This window comes from Monodelphis domestica, chromosome 2, assembly GCF_027887165.1.
Source record: "Monodelphis domestica isolate mMonDom1 chromosome 2, mMonDom1.pri, whole genome shotgun sequence".
In the NCBI taxonomy this organism is placed as follows: Eukaryota; Metazoa; Chordata; class Mammalia; order Didelphimorphia; family Didelphidae; genus Monodelphis; species Monodelphis domestica.
The window spans coordinates 115,399,312-115,421,128 of NC_077228.1; the positions used below are offsets into that span (position 1 = coordinate 115,399,312).

A 21,817-nucleotide genomic window follows, 5' to 3' on the forward strand; every position below is an offset into this window, starting at 1 on the left:
ATTTATATAATATATATCTCTCTACCATTATTTGTGTCTATTCTTCCCATAAATATTATTTGTATTTATGGGAGGCAGTGTCTCAGGTCTATGGGGCGGGGATGTTCTATAATATTCTTAGGATAGCATCTTAGTAAATATCCGTATTAAATGCTAATTAGGTCTATTGGCTGATTGCTTACCTGAAGCACATTGAAGGGAAGTTATAAACTACAGTAGTAGGATCATCCCCACATAGGGTTAATGTTAGAACTTGAAGTAACAGGCAGCTTCTGGAGAGCCAACCTTGTAGGTCTAATGGGAGTTGGGGAGGAGCTCAGAGTGTAAAAGATTCTACCTTGAATGCAAAATGGAAAGATGGAAGCTTAATGATAATCCAATTAGGGGTGTTATGATAGAGTAAGATCTCTAATGTAGGAATGTCTCTAATGGACTGCCACACATCTTTGTCTACTCTATTCCCCTGGTCTACTTAGCCTTAAAAACCCTTTCAAAAATGAATTTGTTCTATTGAATCCAGACTGAATCTTGGTATTCATTATTTCCCTTTCCAAATGCTCACAAGCTAACTATTCAATATTACTTACTAAAATATTGCTAGGAAGGGGTATCAAGCTCATCAGTCTATAGTTTGAAAATATGAACTTTTACCCATCTTTTGAATATAAGTGCAATGTTGACCCACATCCACTGCTGTAATATCTCTACAACACTAGGATTTTTTAAGATCCCTGACAGAAATTTATATCTACTCATTTTTAATGACACTGAGATATAGTTCAACTATACCTGGAAACTTGAATTCATCAAGAGGTATCCTGATGTAGTAGAAAAAAGTGCACTGTCCCTAGAGTTAGCACAAGATGTATTTTTCCAGCCTGAGTTGGAATCTTGCCATCAACATTTGTCTTTATGTTTTCAGTGCCTGGCACATAGCAGGGGTTTAATAAATGATTGTTGATTAATTGAATCAATAAATAGTTAGTGATGTATCTGCATATCCATTTTTCTTTTCATATTGAATATGTAATGTTTGTAGCCTATAATGTAGAAGACAATGTTCTAGAGAATAATGTTCTAGAGAACATAAGTTCTAGAGAAAATAGGTAATCAAAAAGGCCACCTTTCTGCCTTTATTAGTAATAATTGACATTTATATAGTTTTTTTAAGTTTTATAAAATACTCTTATAACTACCATGATCATAGGACTAGTAAATGTTGATGGCAAGATTTTTCTATCACTAAATGGCAAAGTTCTGAGGCCCAATTTGTTCTGTTTTAGTTATGGCTCAGGAAGAAAACTGAGGTCCATATAGGTAAAGAGATCAGCCCAAGACTCCATTGCTAGTAATTAGCAGAACCAGGGGTGAAATTTAGCCTCTCTGTTTCCAGAGTCAATGTTCTTCCTGTGACACTTTAGCTGCCTTTAAATGAGGGCTCCATGAAGGAAGGAGGGATTTAAGCTACACCTTGAAATGTAAGTAGGTAGTACTTTGGGTAGATCCATAATAGGCAAGGGAATCAACATAAGTAAAGGCTGAGAATTTGGATTGTTATGGGGATGATAAGAACAGCTTGCCTAAAGCAAATTCCATTTAAAAACTATAATGCTCAGCAGGTTCTTTGGCTATATGAACCTTTCTTCCCTCAAATGTAAATGAATCCTTCTCTTACCTTCTTCCCTCCACAGGGAAGAACCAATGAAGATGGCTTGGAGAACAGAAGTCTGGACCAGACCATGCAATTATAATCAATACAATCCCACTGATTTATATGGCAGGAACTGAACTTGAAACGAAAACAGACGCAGAAATGGGCACAACAGAAGCAGCCCTAGATTCTCCAGGGAAAGGTTGGACTTCAAAGTTTTTCCTTTGTTGACTAGAGAAGGCGGAGAGCCAAGGAGCAGGTTTGGGTTTCTATATAAATCCAATTTGCACTTCAACCAAGGAACGAAGTCATTCTAGATCACCATCTAGTGGTGATTTATCCTCATTACACCTAGTGACTTGGAGCTATCCAAAGGCTATTTTAAAGTTCTGATGAAATAACCCCAAACCTTGAACTTTCTTTTCCAAAAGGAATCCCTAACCTTTTAAGTTTAAGACAAGACTACCTCATCCCTGGATACACCGATTGCCCTCTAGATCTTGTCAGTGTGGAGCTAGGAAGATTCTGTGATGTGGTGGCAGAGAACTTGGGTACCATGGTTTTTCAGGGGTGCCACAGAAAGTTCATATCCTGCTCCAGTTCCTCCTCCATCTTCAGGCTGGCAGATCAGGATTTGCCACCACCAAGAGCTGCATCCTTCTGAGTTGAAAGGATGATAAATATAAGTTGAAACAGAATCATCCTGATCGCTGAAACAGAATTCCAACTTTTCAGAGAGGGAAAGGTCTTTTAACACCGCCTTCATTTCCAAATATGAATATACCACCTTCCCAATCCAGAGAGCCATGTTACTTGACAAAGAATAAAATAAAAAATTCCTTAAAGCAGTTCAGCAAAACTGACATGAGAACCTTACTATATATTCAATGTTCCACATCCCTAGTTCCCCACTTCTCCCTTTGGAGAACCCGCATCCTTTTAGTTTATGATTTATCTCCTATTAATAGGCAAGTCTCCCTGAGAGGGATAATGTTTAAAGTTGTCACTACTCATGCATGCTAATTCAAGATGCTGGTCAGAGTTAACTCAAAAGGACCAATGAGGTCAAAAGACTTACCCAAGGTCAAACAACTGATGAGTAGGAAATCTAAGAGCAGGGTGGTTTTTTTTCTCTACTTAATGATTTTACTTAGGGCTTATCCATGGCTTTAGAATTGCTTGCTCAAAGCAGTCAACCTATGCTCTACCAACCTGGAAAAGCCGTCAAGCAAACTTCAAAAAATAAACTTGCAATCTCATGACCAATTGGACCTTCCTCAGTTTAAACTCTTACTGACTTGGCAGTCTGGACAAGCCTCTGGGGGTCTCTGTCTCTACTAGCTGGTAATATAAATCAGTGACCCTAGGGATTGGCCACATGGACTCCTCTTGACTTTAGAGCACTCATGGAGATTGAAAATCCCTAGCAATCTGGAGAGCAGGAGGAGGCTTTTTGTAGTTGACATGATAAGATATTCATAGCACCAATTTAGATTGAATCTGAATTGGCTTCCTTGTCCCAGGAAGCCCACAGGGCCAGGTCCTTTTTCCCCCTTTGGCTCCTCTCTAACAGAGGAAAATATAGTTATCCATTTCTTTTTATGGCTGGAGGTACTAAGGTCTCAAAAGGTCAAGGTTGCAAAATGAGCCCAAGAAAAATGCTTAGAGTTCTACCAACACCCAATCTGTGGCTCATCCAACCCTCTCTCCCCACCTCCATTCCCCACCCCCCCAAAAAAACCTGTTTCAAGACTAGGCTAATGCCTATGCACTTGTTAAAGTGCCTTCCCAGGGAAGCTACATTTAATTTGCAGAAAACAAATTGCAGGTTGGAAGGAGCTTGCCACATTTTATATGACAGAAGACTCTAAATTCAATGTGCCTTTTCAGACTCCCATCCATATGCGAAGTCAAGTATTTGGTTTTAAAATAAATGTATGAGCTGTTAGCTTATTCTCCTGCTTTAGCTCCAATAATGAAGGGTTTTTAATGTCCTAGGTAGTGCTGGAAGTGTGACTAATTTCTCTTTGCTTGTCCTCTTTCTCGATTTAAGTCATACTCTATAGAGTTTGCTTTTTTTTTTCAAAAGGAAAACAATAAATAATCTTTAATGTAAAATGAAAACCTCAGAGGGTATAACAGTTTATCTTAGACTTCAGGCCACGTCTCTCACCTAAGTTCCAGGCCTTTATATCCACCTCCGAAATATATCCAAAAGATATCTCCAGTTGGAAATCTCATTGTCACCATAAATAAATGTAGCATCTGGGGCAGGGGTCCCCAAACTATAGCCCAAGGGCCACATGTGGCACCCTGAAGCCATTTATCTGAACCCCCACTGCACTTCCGGAAGGGGTACCTCTTTCATTGGTGGTCAGTGAGAGGAGTACAGGCTGCATTCGCATCCTGTGTTCCTGGAGTACTATATGTGGCAGTGCCACAAAGCGTGGCAGCACTCACATATAGTGCTACTTCCCGTGACATAATCCTTTGCATGGCACCTTGTTCTGAGAGTAACTGAACGAGAACGAGACGCCACGCAAAGGATTATGTGGCTGCACAATGAAAGATGTCAGCATGGTGAGCAGTGATCTGGGGGAGGGGATTCTGCACTGTGTGTACTGCTGCCCCATATAGTGGTGGCAGTGATGGGCCTGTGCAAGGTATGACAGGCCCATCACAACCAGTGCTGCAGCCTCCACTAACCCAGACAGTGTTATACAGTGTCACAGGCCCAGCACCACCTCCAGTACTATACACAGGCATTGGATAGCAGTGATCTGGCCTGTGACATCAGTGGTGGGCCTCTACTGTGATAAGCCCATCACTGCCACAGGGTGTTTTATAAGACACTCCCTGTTTTGGGGGGGTCAAACTAATATAAGACAGTGTCCTATTTTCAGGGAAACACGGTAGTACAATGGCCCTCATACTCCCCTAGATGTGAGTTTGTTGATTTAAATTTACTTGTTCTTTATTTTAAATATTGCATTTGTTCCCATTTTGTTTTTGTTTTTTTTACTTTAAAATAAGATATATGCAATGTACATAGGAATTTGTTCATAGTTTGTTTGTTTTTTATAGTCCGGCCCTCCAACAGTCTGAAGGACAGTGAATTGGCCCCCTGTGTAAAAAGTTTGGGGACCCCTGATCTGGGGGCACTCCTACTCAGACAATCTATGCCAGGTTCAAGGTATAGCTTTCTTTATAAATTAATGAATGGAAAAGCATTTATTAAATGCCTGTTTTGTTCCTCATACTATACTAAGCCCTAGAAAACAAAAATGAAAGTGACACAACTCCTCCCCTCAAGGAGCTTACATTCTAATGGGAGAATGATGGCAGTTTTAGTCTGGGAAATCATAGAAATAAAGATTGAATCCATAGGACACTCAACTGTGCTCCCCCCCAAAAAAAGTATTCTTTTCAATACTGATTTAATTACTGTCCCCAGAGTTAAAAGATAAAATGGGGTGAGAGAGTATTTATGCATATGTGGCAGGACAGAGAGGGAGCATGGTTTAGGGCCAACTAGATATAGTGAGTTATGAGAGTCTATATTCACTGACTCACCAATCGGGAATATTCAGTTCCAGGGAGGAATTCCAAAGCTGAATATATTAAATTCCTCCAAAAGAAGAAGTATAGCTTCTGGAGATCTGGTCCAGAATGTTTTATTTTCAGGTGAGGAGAGCATAGGAGCATGGCATATGTCAGAATATCTAGGGTGGATGGCTATGAATCACTTAATTTGTCTTTCAATTATCTCTTCCTGTCTACCAAAAGTAATTCATATCTGTATCTGACTCGAAGTTTAAATCTATCCCTTAATTTTTGCCAGTTCCTGAACCATTTTATAGACTACCTTTCAATAAACCATCAAAAGTTGTCTGGACTGAGTCCCATAGTCCCATAGGCCTTTGGCCTCTCACACAAATGAAAGATCAACTGGGAGGTATAGTGCATAGAGTGCCAGGCTTGGAGTTAGGAAGACTCATCTTCCCAAGATCAAATCTGGTCTTAGGCAGTTACTACCTGTGTGACCCTGGGCAAATTACTTCATCCTGTTTTTCTAGGTTTCCTCATCTACAAAATGAAGTGGAGAAGGAAATGGCAAACTACTCCAGTATCTTTGCCAAGAAAACCCCAAATAGGGTTACAAAGAGTCAGACACAACTAGAAAACAACTAAACAATAGTATGTAAATATGTATGTATGTATGTATATGTTTTGTTTGCCTACTTGCTATATCATATAACAATAAAGCTTGTGATTGTTTCATTTCCCTGAATGCCAATTTTCTAGAAATACTGAATGGGTATTTGCTTTAACCAGAACCCCTGAAGCATGATGGCCAAATAAAGCAATGCTTAATTATATCTGGCTAAATTTAAAATACTGATATGCCCTCTGATTAGTTAGGATGAATAAGAGGTGAGGAAAGAGGTTTTATTTCGGTATAGATTCCTGGGCAATTTTAAGGTAGATTTGAGGGCAGAACCCAGATCTTATTCTTTTTTTTTGTTTGTTTTAAAGGAACTTAAATAGATTATAAGAATGACAGTATATGTGATCCAGAGGAAGGCAGGTATCACTTGTCTGTGTTTTGGAGTGGAGAAGTTGTAGGGTCCATTATTTTGAGATAATTGTTAACAGTCTTGGCAGATATGAGATCAGCCCTAATGGTCCCAATTCAGAGCCCTCCATAGTTTCTGGGAAAAGGGAGCACCTGGAGAGCAGAAACCCATGAAAGAAAAAGAAACCAAGAACCAGATCATGTGTATGTGTGTGCGTGTGTGTGTGTGTGTGTGTGTGTGTATACCAATCTTCTTTTTCCCTTCCTTTGATTCAAATTCTAATTATTCTTTAAAATCAGAAGAATCACTTCTTCCACAAGGTCTTCCTGACCACTACATCCCACATTGATCTTTTGTTTCTAAACTCTAAAAGCAATCTTCTTAACCATTCATTTGACTCATGATTAGAGAAAGCAAAAGAGATTGGTTCTGCCTCTTATTAATATTGTGACTCTGGGCATGTTACTTATCCTCCCAAGTCTATATCCCCATCTGTAAAATTGGAATAATTAGAATGACAAAATTCAGAGCTGGTATTAGTCCAATGAATATCTGAATAGAATTCCTCTCTGAAATAATCCTAGTAAGTATTTAACCAGTTTCCACTTGAAGATCTCCAGTGGTGTAGAACTCATTGGATCTCAAAGCAACTCATTTATCCCTTGGACAATAATAGTTAATAAGAATTGCAACATTCTTATCTCAGAGGATTCTTATCTCAAAGGATCTCAAAAGCCAAACATTGAACCAAAGTTTCCGTCCATCTAAAACCTCCACAGAATGGCACTAGATCTCCCACCTAAGGATAAGCAAGGCCAGTCAGATCTCCTTTCCACATGATAACCCTTGATGCAATTGAAAACAATTGTCATCCATTTCTTCCCCAAATCTTCTTTTGTTTGGTATAAAAGAAGCCAATTTCATCCAATCCTCAAATGGCATGGGTTTAAGCCCTCTCGTTATACACATTCTTTCTTTCTACGAACAATGAGAAATGAAAAAGGAGGAAAACTGTGATCTCACCTACAAATTAAGCTACATATATGTTCAATAGAATTTAACAAATATTTAAGTGCTATGTGAAAGATATTGCGCCAAGTAATAAAGATAAAAAGGCATTCCAGTCCAGTATATAAATGTAAATGTAGATGTGTTTACATACACATGCATACTCATACATACATATATTATATTATGTGTAATATATATGAATGAGTATATATATATATATTCACATATATATAACTTCAATATTCATATTATCAAGCAGCAATATATTTTAAAAGATAAAGTGATGGACTTTTGGTCTAGAAGTCCTAATATTTAACCATTCCAGACATCTATCTGTGTATCCCTGGGCAAGTAATTTAATGTCTCTAGAACTCAATTTATTCATCTGTAAAATGGAAGAAATAATAGTACTAATCTCTCAGAATTGTTGTGAGGATCAAATGGCTCTGTCCTCCGGGAATTACATGAAATCTATTTGGGGAAATGTAAATTCCTGGAGGACAGAGTCAATGTGTTATACTTTTGTATTATCCCTAGCATTCAGCACCATGCTTTGCACACAATGGACATAGTGCATGAATGATTGAATGAATGAATGAAAAACATTGTGGATAGTGTGCCTAAGAACATTAGACATTGAGTTTTATATATTCTCCACACTGAAATTCTTCAGTTGAAGGCTTTTCTCCCCTTCTGGTAATGAAGCAATTGTAGTGGGTTAATTAATCCTACTCTGTACTGGGCAGCAGTAATAGGATCAAGAAGAAAGTCTATCTCATTTTGAGCTCCCAAGGGTGCCTTGCTGGAGCCTGTGTGGATATGGCACACTGCCTGCTGTCTGTTAATTGTCCAGTAGCAAATCATCTGTCATCTGCAAAAAAAAAAAATTTTAAAGACCACTAAATGCCATCAAGATAATAAATAACATTCAGTCTTTTGACACTCAGAGAATAAAGTCTGTTTATATGCTGCCTCAGAGGGAAAGAAATTCTATCCACAATCAGGTTCTGAGATCAGGTTCTCAGATTTTATGCTTGATATCAGATGATTGTAAGATGTTCCAACTTGTGTATGTCATCTAGAGAAGCCTTTGCCTCTATCAGTTTATTTGACTGGTTCAGTCAACCAGCATTTATTAAACATTTACCATGAGGCAGGCATTGTGTTAAGTACTGAGGACAGGAAGAAAGGAGGGGAAACAGATCCTGCTCTAATGGAGCTCGAAGTCTATTGGGATTTTTTTTTTCCTGTGAGTACAACAGACAATATGGGGGAAAGTGGCAAACTATCAGAAAATACACCTACTAGGCATTCCTACTCAGAAGAGGCTGGAGAAAGAGGATAGTCAAGAATTTTAATGACATCATCACACATCAAGAATCTAACCTGGGTTCATATCGTAGACAGTGACTGGATATACATATGTGTATATATGTGGATAGAGAGATAGAGAAATATGATATTCACCAAAGCAATTAATTCATTAATTGTTTTTTAAAAACTAGTGAAATTATGCAACTATCTAAAAATATTTGGAAAGAAATAAAAAAGCCAAAAAGTAATCAGTGATTATGAAATCACTGAGATCCCCAGACTCCAACTTTCAAGTTTAGCCTTTACTAAACCCTGTGGCAGTACTGGTTTCCATCTGTGGTAAAAAAAATCAAACTAGTTTAATTGATGTGGGCATCTTCAAATGCTTATTTTTACCTAGAACTAAAAAGTTGTATAACCTGTTAACTGGTTGACCAGTAGCTGGAACAAATTGGCAGGTGTAACAGTGCTTTTCATTGGAAAAGAATAGCCATCTATATAAAGGCCATATTTCTACTGAATGCATCAACATTTAGGGGGAAGCCTTGTTAACGCTAAAAGCTGGATTCAAATCTTGACTATCATTTACTGTTATATGATATTAGGCAAATAAATCCCCACCTCTCTATGCCTAGTTTTCTTCATTTTAAAATTAAAAAAAAAAACAATCAGTTAACCATTAAACATTTAGTAAATGCCTACTGTGTACCTGGCACTGAGCTAAGCACCAACATACAAAAAGAAGCAAAAGACAGTCTTTGATCTCGAGGAGCTGGCAATCTAATGGAGAGAAAGCATACAATGTGTGTAGTTGATCTCTTGAGGTCTCTGTGAGGTAGGCATCCTAAGTATTATTATTACCTATCACCATTTTACAAATGATGAAACTGAAGTGTAAATGGCTCACCCAAAGTCAGAGAACTAGTGAATGCCAGAGGTAGGATTCAAAGCCAGATCTACTGGATTGCAAGACTAGTATTAGCTACTTTGGCATGCTTTGTAAGCCAATATTTAAATATTGTTAAACCTAGAGAAAGTTTACTACTAAGGTGAAGGAAGACCTGATCTAAACATGGAGCTTAGCCTAATAAAAGGTATGCTGAATATTGGTAATAGCTATAATATAACATATTACATTATAAACATTATAAATACCTGAGAGGAACAAAAAAAATGTGCTAGATAAGGATAGGAGAAAGACAGAAATAACTGAATGAGAAGAATTAAGGAAGGCATTATAGAGAATGTGGCATCTGAGCTGGCTTTAAAAGATAGGAATTCAACAGGGATATTTATTAAAAAGAGAGTCATTCTGGGTGCTATCCTGGGGTCTTTTAAATCAACCAGCTTAGCTACTTCATGTAGCTGTAAAGTATCCTTTAAAGAGATCACTACAATATGTTTATACCATATCAAAACGATATAGTCCTCCTGTTGGTGCATTTTGTCTCTCTCATACTAAACAAGTAGTTTAATTTATTTGTTTCAGTAAGTTGATTTATAAGACAGATATTTCTATTTTATGGAAATGAATCTCTGCACCAACATTTAGAAGACAAAAGCACTAGATGAAGAGTTGACTTTCTATTCTATACACTTGGGAGGTTTATTTTGGTGGAGGTGTTCAGTTATTTCAGTTGGATCCAAACCTTCAAAACCACTTGAGGTTTTCTTGGCCAAGATACTAGGGTTTTGTCATGTCCTTCTCCAGCTCATTTCACAGTTAAGGAAACTGAGGACTGGTCACTTAAGGTCACACAGTTAGCAAGTATCTAACACTGGATCTGAACTCAAAAAGACTCATTTTCCTGACTCCATGCCCAGCAGTCTATCTACTACACCACCTAGCTGCCTTGGAGATTTATTTTGGCTGGCATATCAAACAGCTAGTTTGTCTGGTTTTATTTCCCTGAGGCTGTGTCTATATGGATCTGTCGATTCAAATATTTTGGGCTGAAAATTTTCCATACGGGGCAAGAAAAACATTTCATCATCATATGAACTTTTTTGTGAGAATATTCTTCCATGTTCTGAAAATTTGTGAGTATTTGTAAGTCAGTGGTCTTGCCTACCTTTGTCCTAATACTCTACCCAGCTATCATGCCTTCTCTTTCCTTCTTTTTTTTGACCTTCTTTTAAAAAGTCAATATCATCCCCCAAAAAGTCAATATCCAATGTCCCACCTTTTTACCAGTCCTTCACTTCTCATTATCTTGGAATCTGACTTCTATCCTCACTTTACTACTGAAATTCTTTTCTCAGAGGCCATCAACAAATTCCACCTCTGCCACTTATTAACATATAATCTTGGGCAAGGGGCTTAACCCCTGCATCTTAGTCTCTTCTCTAAAAGGAGAGGGTCAGTCTGGATGATTGCTAAGTTCCCTCCAACTATGAAGTTCAATAGCTCTTTTCCCCAGTCATCCTCCTCTTAGATGCTTCTGCAGATTTTGTCACTGTTGACCAACTTCTCATTCTTCATGCTCTTTCTCACTTTGACCTCTGTGGACACTACCTTTTATCTTTTACCTTGATATTTCTCCAACTTCTCCTTTTTCTTAGCAAACTAAACTACATCCATCTACAAAATAGTAAAAGATCCAGAGAAAGGCTTTCAGTATATTGGGTGTATATTGCTTTATAGAAGAGTTATGGAAATATATCAGCAAGAATTGCATAGGGAAAGCATAGATAGGCAATGTGCATAAGTGAAGGGAATCTCACAAAGGCTAATAATTGTAAGATAATAAAGGATAAGGATTAGGATGGCTCCTATGATTTCTTTAGTAGTGTAATGTCTCCACCAGTATGGATTGGCACCTTCTCTGCAATTTAGCAATGATAGAGTTTTGCCTAGAGGACTAAGGTATTAAATGACTTGCCCATCTTCATCATTAACTTCCCATCCTTTTCCATACCTTGGTAATCATGGTGTTCTCTAAGGTCTTGTTCTGAACTCCTTTCTCTTCTCTCACGGTGCTCCCCCTTGGCAATGTCATTCACTCCCAGGCTTTGGTCATTCCCTCTAGGTCAGCAGAGCTAGTACTCCAGGAGCCACTCCCTTCCTGTCTTCCCAGCCCCAGAGGACATCTTTTACACGTCCCACCCGCTGTCCAGCAGCCCAAAGCAAGCACTTTCTCTCTCCATTCTCCAGTAAATCTGGTGCTCAAAGACAGCATGAACTTGCCCTCTGGGCACTCAAACTTGGAAAAGGTTTGCCAGTGAGGTAGGATACATAGCATTTGTGTAATACAGAAATAACATTTATAAAAATGCCCTAGTGCAGCTCAGCACTCCTCAGCCTCCTCTAGTTGGAGGGGGTTACAGGCATGCTGCCCCAACTAGTTTTATATTTATTTTAAAATATAAATATTCTTAACAGAGTAAATGGAGAATAACTGTTTAGATCATTTCTCTAATAACTAAAATTTGCCAGACATCAAGAGCATGAGACTTTTATGGAGAGAAGTGGAGCTAGATATGAGGAAGTTTAAAAAAAAAAGGAAGAAAGAAAATACCAACTTGAGTCATTTGAGGAGGGCAAACTTCAGTGGAATTCAATAGCTGGGAACTTTGAAGAAAAGGAGATGTCCCAAGAAGTGGGAGGCAATGGCAAGGATAGTTTTACTAGGGTTAACCCTGTGATCCTCCCTCTCAGTAATGTAAATTGCCTGATCTGTCAGTTGCAAGACTCCCATAAGAACCATGGAGTAAAAGTAAACTCTGGTAAGAAAGGGCCATTTGTTCTGGAATAAACTTCATTACTCTGCTAAATATCTTTACTGGATTTCGTTTGATCCCAGTCATTCTCAATTCAATATAGCACTTGGCCAGCTTAACCTTTTAAAAGGAATTTTATTGATGGTGTATTATACAGACATTAACATTTCTTCCAAAAAAAATAGAATTAAATTGCTTTGCTTAGCATCTTAATTATCTGGAATAATTAGCTCCAGTCAATTCTCCAGCAAGAGCTCTCCGGAGAAATCAGCGTTTGGGGTGAGGGAAAGGGAAGGGAGAGTTCGGTCCTGGACAAAAGCAAGTTATTTAGAAATATCTAATTAACCTCCAGAGTGAAGCTGGCAATCAAAGATAGGTCCTTAGTGCTTAATTATTAAAGGCAAATAAAGAAAGCAAATATTTAGGAAGTGGTTCTACTGGGCTCTGGGAAGCTGAAAGTCCTTCTGCAGCATCATGTAAGAAGAAACTAAAGTCAAAGTAAGGGCTATGCTACATTGTATGATTTTAAAGACCTGCATAGCCAAAAGAAGGGACAGTTTTTAGACTATCCACAGACATTAAATGTCAGTAACCTAATGGCCAATAAATTGGCATAGTACTGGCAGGACTAAATCATATCCACCCACAAAATATTACAAGCACCAGAGAATGACTTTCAGTATATTGGGTATATATTCCTTTATGGAAGAGTCCTGGAAATACATTGACAAAAATAGCATAGGCTTGGGTGTGCACAAGTAGAGGGAAACTCACAAGCAATAACAATTATAATAAAGAATAAGGACTAGGACTGACCCTGTGATTTCACTGGTAGTGATTAGTGTCTCTACCAATATGGAGCAGCATTTCCTCTGCAGCGTACAGTGATAGAGATTTGATAGAGCATCAAGAGGTTAAATGACTTACCCAGTATCATACAGTTAGAATGTGTCTGAGACTCTAAAATTATCTATCTACAATCCAATGCTGCCTCTCTATTTCAAATAACATAATATATTGTCTATTATTTCCCCACTCTCGCACTTAACTATCTGTGTGACTTTGGATAAGTCATTTAAGATAATGAGTTGTTTTTCAGTCATTTTTCAGTTGTATCCAACACTTCATGACTCCATTTGGGGTTTTCTTGGCAAAAATAACTAGAGTAGTTCACCATTTCCTTCTCCATCTCATTTTTTAGACAAAGAAACTGAGGCAAACAGGGTCACACATCTAGAAAGTATCTGAGGAAGACGAATCTTCCTGATTCCAGGCCCAGCACTTTATCTAACTGTGCCACCTAGCTACTCATAGACACCATCCTCATCCAAGACCTCATCACCTAGGTTATAATACTAGCCTCCTATGTGATCTCTCTGTTTCTAGCATCTCTCCTCTTTAATCTACTCTCTAATCAACTGCAAAAAATAATTTTCCTAAGACACAGTTCTGACCATTGTCTGTTCCTTCTGTCCTTACTGTGCTCCATATTTCCTCTGTCTGCCTTTGCATGGTCATGTCACCATAATTAGAATACACTTCCCCTTCACTTAATCACTTTGTATCTATTCTGGTTCTATTTTTTATCTACTTAAATATGTACATGATGTCTCTCCAGATAGAATGCAAGTCCCTTGAGAGCAGGAACTGTTTCACTTTTTTATGAGTAAGCCCAGTGCCTACTGGAAAATAGCTGGAGCTTAATAAAGGTTTATTGATTGAAATAAACTGCATTACATTAATGTAATGGAATACTATAATGTAATTTAGAATTAAGATAGACAAGTATGAGGAATGCAAAGAAATCTGAAAAGACATGAAATAATGCAAATGGAAAAAAGCAGAGCCAGAAAATGGAGTGCACACTAATTATAACTATTTAAAATGAAAAGTGAATGAGAATTACTAGACAAAGAACCTTGATGGGAACTTACAGGAAGTGAATAAAAAAATAGTGATATTTTATGCATTGAAATTAATTAATTTAAATGTAAATAGTTACTAAGAAATTTAGTTCATTATTCAATGTTAAATGTTATGTTTTTAATAAAGCATTTAATTAAAATTTTTAAATGAAAAAAATGTGTTGGAATTTGAGTAAAGATATTTAAGTTCAAGTCCCAGTTCTACAATATATTAGCTTTGTGATTTACTCCTCTGAGCCTCAGTTCCATTCTCTGTAAAATGGAGAACAGTTTGAATAGCTATTGGAATCAGGACATCATGATGAAGGATGCCAACTGCATGGAATAAAGCCAGGATATTGAGTATTCTTTGGAAGTTAAAAGAAAAAAATGGGCATGCTTTAGTTATAGAGGTCAGCTGTTTGCTGAAGCCATTGGTCTCTAACACATCAGGTCACCGTATTATAATCCCCACTCACTCCAAGAAAAACAGGGGTAAGGATTGTTAGCCCTCTTTTTAACCATAGAATGTTGAAGTTGTATCAACCAGCCCCATGATTTTACAGAAAACAAAACTAAGGCTTGGAGAGGATGTAAGTTGCCCAAGATCGCACTAGAAAGCAATAATAGAGCTGGGATTCTAATATAATCTCTTGATTCCCAGTCCAGTGTTCCTGCTATTATATAAGTGGATGTTACAGAAAAACCTATTTTGGCTTTATATAAATAAAAATTTCCTATTAATTACAACTACCCCAAAATGGACAGGCTGACTCATAAATAAGCTCCCTGTCACTGGAGCTATTCAAGCAAAGATTGGACAATACCTATTCTGAATTCTGTGCAAGGATTTCATGCTTCAGGTAAAGGTTGGACTAGGTGACCTCTGAGGTCCTTTCTAGCTAAGATTCAATGATACTATAATTGTACCCCTTTTTTGGTAAGCTGTTTATATTACACAATGTTAAATCTTATGTTAGAAATGTGTTTCTTATGGCATTCTGAAAAAAAATGATTATTTTTATTACAAGCTTGACAAAAGGATGTTCGAAGTGTTGCATTAAAAAAGATAGCAGCTACATTTCAGAGAGGCAGGGAGATAAATGTCTTACCTGCATCCTCTCCAATGGTAACCTAAAGTAAAGAAAAATCCAGCCCTTCCTTGAACCCAAGCTCCCTACTCACACCATCAAACATCATCAGCTTTAGTCTAGAATATTTCTTCTTTATGTACCCTTGGGAGTAAGGGGGAAAGATTTGGGTTTCTCCTTTCAAGATAAAAAGTCTCCTTGTTGGAAAGAGGAACCACATCCCTCATTCATCTTCCAAATTTCCCTGTTTGTGTCATTCATACCACTATCTTTCCCATCCCTTCCATTCCAGTTCATAATCTCTGAGTCATTCTCAAACCTTTTTATTTTCTGGAATCTCAGTGGCCATCAAGGACCGAATCCCACTCTGATTAGCTCAAAAGCTTATACTGCTACATTCTTAGCCTCTTCTTAAGTAACCTGGTAATTCTATTGAGGAGGCTCACCACATTAATGCCTTACTTAGTGAAGACACCTAATCATCTTAGCCCATTGCAGCTCAGAACTCTTTTGTTCAAGAGATCTGCTAGCCTTAGCCTCACTGGTAGCAAGGACTACAAGCCAGTACCATCACACCTAGCCCATGGAAGTTAAGTATCTTGCCCAAAGTCATAGAGGTTGTAAGTGATAATGTCAGGATATTAACCAATGTCCTCTGCTGTTATTTCTACTATACTCCACTGACTATCTATTAATAATAGCAATAGTTCATCTTTGTGGAGCTCTTTAAGGATCATAGATTTAGAGTCAGAAGGAAACCTACAGACAAGTTAGTTTTCTAAAGTCATCCCTTACAATTATGTTCTCAAGAATGTAGTTCAATATTATGATCCTCATTTTATAAATAAGTAAAAAGAGGCTCCAAGAGTATAATTGGTTTGTCCATGGTCATAGTTTGTAAATGCTGGAAGTAGGATTAGAGCCCATATTATTTGATTGTAGGACCAGGACCCTTTATTTTAACTAATGAATAGAAATTGTATTTGTTTGTTTATAGCTATGTTGGGAGGAAGAAGAAATTAAAGAAGGAACAGAACTGCCTGATTCTATGGATGGATGGATGGATGGATGGATGGATGGATGGATGGATGAGATCCTGGGAACATATGATCCTGGGAAAAAAACTATTCAACTCTTGCTTTGCTTTTATTTTCTATACAAGGGATGATCTTAACTCTGGGAAAGATAAAATAAGGACAGTCAACAAGGAATTGAGATTCAAAGTAAATCAAGAAATAGTAATAGCCCCTAACTGTCTTCAAGGAGTTCAAATAGCCTTATCCCAAAGGAATATATCCTATAGAACTGAAAGATGGTGGATGGAATTGATGAACTTCTGTCATCAATCTAAAAAAAAAAATCCAAAAGATCAGGTCTGTGGCAGGCCTAGAGGAAGATACAGTTTGTACCTATTTTCAAAAAAAAAGAAGTTGGATTTTCCAACTAGAAGCCAAAGGACTAGACTAATTCCTGGCAAAATTTGAATATCCATGATTAAAGGAATGGTTTGTGAATACTTAGAAAGGCAAGTCATGACCCCTACAAAGCAGCATACACTTGCCAAGGGCAAGTCATCCTTGACTTAACTTCTTCCTTTTTTGACAAGGATATGAAATAGATAGATACAGGGAATGTGGCTCATATAATATAACTGGATTTTCATGAGACTTTTCCCAGAATTTCTCACAGTATTCTGATAAATCTAGTTATATGGCCTCAATCCAGTCACTTCACTTTTCCGAGCCTCAGTTTCTTTGTTTATAAAATAATGAGGTAGAACCAGGTGATAACTAAGGTCTTTTCTTGCTCTAAAGCCCTTTTTTCTTTAGGAAATTATACATTTCTGCTTATCATTTAACTCAGCCCATTAATTCCTTTCAAGGTCCCCACATGTCCACTAAGCTTCTCTCAGACATGAAATAATATGAAAGGTGGCCGGTGCCAGATTACATCACATTTTAAAAGACTCATTAATATACTAGAGGTCATCTAGCTAAGAATGACCAGGTTGGTAAAGCGTATAGGCCATGTACTATAGTCATAAAAGGTTTAAAAAACAAGAAGAAAAATATTTAGCCTGAAAATGTCTTGAGGGTTGGGGGTAGTGTGACGAGGAGAGAAAGACAGGATAGTAGTGATCTTTAGTCATTTTAAATGTTCTGATGTGAAAGAAGGAGTATACTTTTTCTGTGTAGCAAAAATTAGGAATAATAGGTGAGAGTTACACAGAGAGAAACTCAAGGTCAGTTTTTAAAATTGGATTCCTTTTGTATCTATAACAACTTCATTTCAAAATCTATGACTCCTCTTTTTCCTCTCCAGAAATCTTTTTCTTTTAACAATGGTGGGGAAGAAGTCACAAAAACTTTCAGGACTAAACAATATAACTTACTCTGACCATATATGTAATGCTCCATCTCCATAATTCCCTGCCTCTGAAAAAAGAAGGAAGTGTATTTTCTCATCATTTCTTGGAAGCCAAACTATTTCAGTTCAATTCAGGAGAAATTTAGTAACAGCTATAGCAATCTGATAGATATCTTTAATAGGCAACAAGCTCTTTGGACCTTATAATCTGTTAGGTATCAAAGCATTATATAGAGAGGACTTCTGAATTAGGCAAAGATGATCTATTGGGTCCCTCAAAAGTCAGATTCTATGAAATCTAAAATGTAGAGCTATGTACTAAGTAGCAAGGCATTTAGGCAGATTTGGAGCTGGTTGAATGCCTGGATCTATTAGCGATTTTGTTTTTATCAACTTGAAGAGAGGCCCCCCCATCTACAGTTTTGTAAATGACTTGAAGGCAGCCATAAATGGCCTATTCTTCACATTTTCAAATGACACAAATCTGAGATGCATATCTAATATGTTGAATGGTGAAACTAGGATTCAAAAAGACTTCAACAGATTTGATTCATGATGGGAATCTAATAAAATGAAATTTAATAAAGAAAAATATGTAGTTCTGCAATCAGATTCAAAAGGCCAATTGCACACATATTGGGTTCAGGAGGCCTTAACTAGACAATAGCTAATATAAAAAGAACCTTGAGAGTTTAGTGATTTCAAACTCAAAATGGGCCAGTGGGATGAAGTGGTAGACAAAAAAAAAATGCTAACTCAACTTTACGATTCATTCATGGAAGAATAGTAATCAGGATTAAAGAGCTGTTCATCTTTCTATATTCTTCCCTGATCAGACCACATCTGGAGTATTACATTTTGCTCTGAGAACCATATATGAGAGAAGACCTTGACAGAATGAAACATGCTTTTAAGCCAGAGTCAAGCAAAATGGATAGAGAGCCAATCTGAATCCAAGCCTTAATAAGACTAGAAGAATTGAATAAATTTAACATGAATAAAGGAAGGCTTGAGAAATAGAGTAGGAAGCTATCTTCAAATGGAGGAGGAATATCATATTTTAGATGCTAAAGGGCCAGAATTATAACCAATGGATTGAGGTCGGACAGAGACATATTTCAATTCAAGATAAGGAATTACTTCCTAACAAATAGAGCTTTCTATTTTTATATTAAAAAAAAAATAAACTGACCGTTCCATTCCATTTTAGAATCAATACTGTGCATTGGTTCCAAGGTAGAAGAGCTGCAGGGGCAAGGCAATGGGGGCCAAATGACTTGTCCAGGGTCACACAGCTATGAAATGTCTGAGGTCAGATTTGAACCCAGGACATTTGAGGCACAGTTCTGTCTCTAGACCTGGCTTTAAATCTACTGAGCCACCTAGCTGCCCCCCAAATAGAGCTTTCTGAAAGAACTGAAAGAATGAGAATCTTTGAAAGAATAAGCTGCTTCATAAAGTCACAAATTTCCTCTAACTGGAAGTCTTCAAGAAAAGACTATCACTCATGGAGAATGTTGTAGAAATCATAGACTAGTTGGATTCTCAACACCGATATTACATCATCTCTAAGAACCCTGAAAGCTCTAGTGAAAGATAAGGGTGGGGTTTGAAATCAAGTCTTCCAGAACCCTTGCCTTTCTTGAGAAATTCCTTTACTACTTTGCCCACTGCATTACACAAGATCATAGATTTAGAGCTGCAAGGGACGTTAATGGTCATATATCATTGTCCTTATTTTACTTATGAATAAAATGAGATCTGGAGAGAAGATAACTCAAGGTCACACAAGAACTGATTTACAGAGCCATGATTTGTATCTAGGTACTCTGCTCCAAATCCATTTGTTTTTATTGTGCTAAGAAGTCTCCCACATACCTCATTCTACCCTCAAATGTGCCTAGCCCTGCAAAGAACTTGGGCTTAGTTCAAGCCAGATTTTTCCAAAAAGATTTTCTCAAAAAGGAATATTTAAGGAATTTTGGCCCATCTTGACTCATCCAGTGACCAGAGGTGTTGTTTTCTCATATAAATATCATGTAGCCCTTGATTCCTTTGATAAGGTTACTTACAGGGTTAGGCAAGGCTTCCAATGAAGCCATGTCAAGTCTTCCAGCTCTGGGAGAGAAATGCATATATTTTCTTTCCTGTACTGCATAAGCTAGAAAGATGACATTTGTCTTCTTCCCTCACTTCATTTCTTAATCCCCCTCCCCCTAAGTGATGGAGATAAGGGAAGGGGAGGAAGAAAGCCCTGAGCAAATATTGGCTCTTGGAAGGTTAATAATTTACAAACGAACTACAGCTGATAAAAATCTGGGCCTCTGCCGCTAGAAATGTAAAGCGTGATGTGCATGCTACCTTTTCCCCACTCTCTTGTCTCCCACTGGAATATATCAGCCAGGCCGGCTGGCGGATCCTGTAAATCAGGCACTAGAGTGAGATGGTGAAAGCCTCATATTCGCTTTATGACAATGGAAGTTGTGGGGAGCCCAAGTGTTTGCTCAGACTGTAAATATTTTCTAAATCAACAAAAGCCGAACAAGGCCCTTTAAAAGGCTCATATTGCCAAGTCCAGAGGTACCCGGTGTCTGTGATGTCTGTGAGGGACAGCTCTGGAAACTTACAGTTGAAGGGTAGCCACGTCACAGGAAGTCGCCTAATCCAACCCTTTGCCTCTGATTGGATCCACCGGGACCTCTAGATTAGTTAGAATGCTAAGTGGTGCCCAAGGTCTCATGTAAGGAAGATCTGAGTTCAAATCCAAGACATTTAATGGTTCTTTGCCTCAGGGTCCTAATTTATAAAATGGGGATAATAATAGCACTGTGGGTTTTTAACTGCATCCTGGCTTGGAACTGAATTCCCCAGCGTGCCTCAGAGGTCCTTCCTACATCCTGGTGTGGGATTGGTCGTGAGTTGGGCCAATCCCGTGCTAGGGAGGGGCCCGCCCCGCCCCCTACTTCCAGGCGAGGGATTGGTCTATATAAGGACCAATCCCCGCCTAGGTGGGCTCTTTCTCTTTCTAGGAGTGAGAGTAGTGGATGGGGATAGGAGTAGTGAAAGTGGTTAATTTCAACTGGCAGAGAAACTCCAGTTGCCTTTTATTTAAAAACACTTATTTTTTAAAATTTTATTTAATTAGTTGATTTAGAATATTTTCCCATGGTTATAAGATTCATGTTCTTTCCCTCCCCTCCCATAGCTGGCACACAATTCCACTGGGTTTTACATGTGTCATTGATCAAGACCTATTTCCATATTATTGATACTTGCACTAGGGTGATGGTTTAAGAGTCTACATCCTCAGTCATATCCCCATCAAACCATGTGATCAAGCAGTTGTTTTTCTTCTGTGTTTCTTTTCCTTCAGTTCTTCCTCTGAATGTGGATAGCATTCTTTCTCCTAAGTCCCTCCGAATAGTTCTGGATCATTTTATTGCTACTAGTAGAGAAGTCCATTACATTTGATTGTACCACAGTGTATCAGTCTCTGTGTATAATGTTCTCCTGGTTCTACTCTCATTGCATCAATTCCTGGAGGTTGTTCCAGTTTACATGTAATTCCTCCAGTTTAAATAAAACTTTAAAAGGATCAAAGGAGTGGGTTTTCTTTTAGCTCTTTCTACAGCACCAACCTCTCTTGTGAGCATTAAAGGGAATAACATGAAAAACATTATGTAAATGCTAGCTATTATCAAGCTATAAAATGCTAAGATTAGACTTGTTTTTTCTTCATTTTATTTTCTAAACATTTCTTATATATTCTATTTTTCCAGATTGTATGTCAATATCATTTTAATAATTGTTTTCTGACATTTCAAGATTCATGTTCTCTCCTTCTCTTCCTCCCCTTCCCCTCCTGGAGATGGCAGGTGATAGGATATAATTTGTACACGTGTCATCATGCAATATACATTTCTATGATCATCATGTTGTAAAAGAAGATACATATTGCTTATATTAGAGAAAAATTCATGAAGGAATAGAGTGAAGAATGGCATGCTTCAATATATATTCAGAATTCACAGTATGGTACACAAGAACACAGTATACAGTAACAGCCATAATGTACAGTGATCAACTGTAAATGACTTAACCATTATCAGCAATGCAAAGATCCAAGACATCTTCAAAAGACTCATAACAAAAAGGCTGTCCACCACCATAGATGGAACTGTC

General features: G+C 37.8%; 1 long non-coding RNA gene across 2 annotated transcripts in view; it reads right to left on the bottom strand.

Annotated features, from left to right (window-relative positions):
• Positions 1 to 20,520, bottom strand: part of LOC103098631 (uncharacterized) — a 311,024-nt gene extending 290,504 nt beyond the window's left edge. For both annotated transcript variants that reach the window (XR_008916195.1, XR_008916196.1), the window contains exon 1: positions 20,263 to 20,520. This is a non-coding gene — a long non-coding RNA (uncharacterized LOC103098631). The remainder of the gene's footprint in view (positions 1 to 20,262) is intronic.
• Positions 20,521 to 21,817: the final 1,297 nt, after the last annotated feature.